The sequence below is a fragment of the Schistosoma mansoni genome (assembly GCF_000237925.1).
Source record: "Schistosoma mansoni, WGS project CABG00000000 data, chromosome 1 unplaced supercontig 0010, strain Puerto Rico, whole genome shotgun sequence".
NCBI classification, from domain to species: Eukaryota; Metazoa; Platyhelminthes; class Trematoda; order Strigeidida; family Schistosomatidae; genus Schistosoma; species Schistosoma mansoni.
The window spans coordinates 2,317,540-2,320,238 of NW_017385987.1; positions in this window are offsets into that span (position 1 = coordinate 2,317,540).

The following is a 2,699-nucleotide window of genomic DNA, read 5'->3' on the forward strand; positions in this document are numbered from 1 at the left end:
TAAATTAATTATATTTTATATTTTAACCAAATGTTTACTAATGAATTGTACATTCAATATAAACTACTACTAACTATGAATTAAGTAGTAATAATAATAATGTTTTCAGTTTCTATAATTATAAAGCGTAAACTTTTATTTCATTAAAATCAGACTCTTAATTCATCAAAACTGAATTTAAAAGGTTGTTTTTTTTAAAAAAAAAGTAGAAAGAAAGAAAAGGAAAAAGAAGATAGATCCCAATTTAATCTGAATTTTCCAGAATGATTTTATTTTTTTTAATCATCATTATTATTATTATTTGTCCATTTTCTTTTACCAGATTATAAATTTTATTTATACAATTTCTTAATCATTCATTGTGTAATCAAATTCTAAATACTAAACTATGATGAATGAAATATTATGTAATAAGATAATTTATCAATATGCATTAAACATTTCCTACTTTTTTTTCTTTTTCTTTTTTCATTTTTCATTATTTTTTCTTTTTCCACTTTTTTCTTTCTTCCTCTTTATTTCTTTATTTCTTTTTTCTCTTTTTTTCTTTAAAATCTATAATTAAAAATTGTGTTCAATAATAGAAATGATAAAAATCAATCAATCATTGAAGCGCCTTTAAATGATTCAAATAGATTTTTTAGACTATTTGTTCATATTTTTCACATTTTTCTTTTTTTTTTTTAAAAAAAAAATTGAAAAGAATAAATAAACACTGTGAATATCATCAATACTTATATATATTAATATCAATGTATACCTTGTTAATAATAACACATTCCTTAGTTTCAGTCAACATAAACTATTATATAAACATTAAAATGTTAATTAGCAGGCAAACTCATATGTTAAATTAGTTTTATTTAGGTGTACTATAACATATAATTTACATGTAAACATTTTCTGATTCATGAGTAACATATTTTCTCCTTGACTTTTACTTTCAAATGTAACAAGAGATAGAATATGAACGAAGAAGAAATAGATAGAAAGAATATGGAACTCTCATTTCACTGTTCGTTTTTCTGAATCTTTTTTTCATAACTTTTCTATTTTATTCAATAATAACATGTAAAAGTATACGGATACATAGAGAATTACCTGAAACAGGTTATAGTTTTTCTCTTCATCTACATTTCTTTTATTGTTTTTTTCTTTTTGTAAAATATATTTCTAATTGTCTTCAATGATCAAAAAATAATGGACAGGATATAAACTATCAGCGTTCAGAAGATTAAAGCTAGTTGTGGACGCTCGATCCACCAGCCCCCCGCAACAAATACTTACTCAAGAAAAATATTAATTTATTTAATATTTTACTGTATTTACGTTATTCTTCTTTTTTTCTCAATAATCTCAATGGTCTTCAAACTGTGATTCTTTGTTAATCAATTCTCTATTAGATGTTAACACTGGTGATAGAATAAAACAAGACAATAATATCATGAATCAAAATACATGTGCACGTACAAAACAACAATACATATTACAGAAAAAAAAACTTATATACATTTTATTATACCATGAGTCAATGATTATCAACATTTAACGTTTCATTAAAAGAGAACAGATTGGCAGAATAAAAAAATAATACTGATCAATTATCAGTTTCTTCTGAATTTTTGATCGTATTAGTGTACATTCAGTTTTTAAATAAATTCATTGTACAAGCTGTTTCTTAGTTTGTAAATTAATCTTTTAGCCTCTTGTTATCGGTTATTTCAAATGTTTATTATGTAAATATCAAATATAAGGATGAATAAATCTATAAACACTAGGATTGCATTAAAGATGCAATGAATATCTCTCCATTTTCAAAGGTGGATTTCAATTTACTGAAGGAAGAAGAACATTTGCTCGGAATGAGATAGTTAGGGGTTTTGAAGTTGTTGTGTATAAAAATTTATGTTCCACAATTTTGTCCACCATGTAATAATCACTTTTTATTTGAATTCTGTTTCTAATAAGCTCTGGTCAAGAAAAATTCAATGGTGTGAACAGAAACTTAAATAGAAGATTAAATTTAATATACGATCGAGAGCTGTATACGATGAGAAGAACAAGAATAAAGGTAGTGAAGTGAGAAACTTGTATAAAGTATTGTATCAGTTTACAAAAGACTGATATTCTAGAGGGCCTTATTAATGTAAGCTAACCAACAGTTTATAAGCCTCAATTAAATAAAACTTACATCGACTGTATCTGAATGAAAGATGATTTAAGTATTTTAATATAACCATTACCTTACGAAGTTACACAGTTATTTAACTACTATGATGAGTTAACATTTATCTCTTAGTTTCTATTGATTCATTACTTCATGATGCGTTTTGGTTAAAGCTATATCGAAACTAATAGAATATATCAAACTGAGATAGCATGTCTCTGATTTAAAACACAAATATATTACTAGGCCTTAAAGCAGTGAATAAAAGGATTTCGTCTTTAAATCGAACTAAACTTCCCTCCAGAAAATTTAAAACAAAGCTACCGTTTTCAGTAAAATGACCAGCAAACCAAATTACCTGGTACTACTTGACTCTAAGATAGTGGTTGGAGGTGGTTAACAGGAAACCCTGGACTCGGGTTTCGTGTTACTCGGCAACCGTCAGCAAGGTGTGCCTGTAATCTTGAGGGAACTGGAGCTCCCTGACGAATTCGATCCCGTATCACCCAGCTTCATGGCCAGAGACGTTACC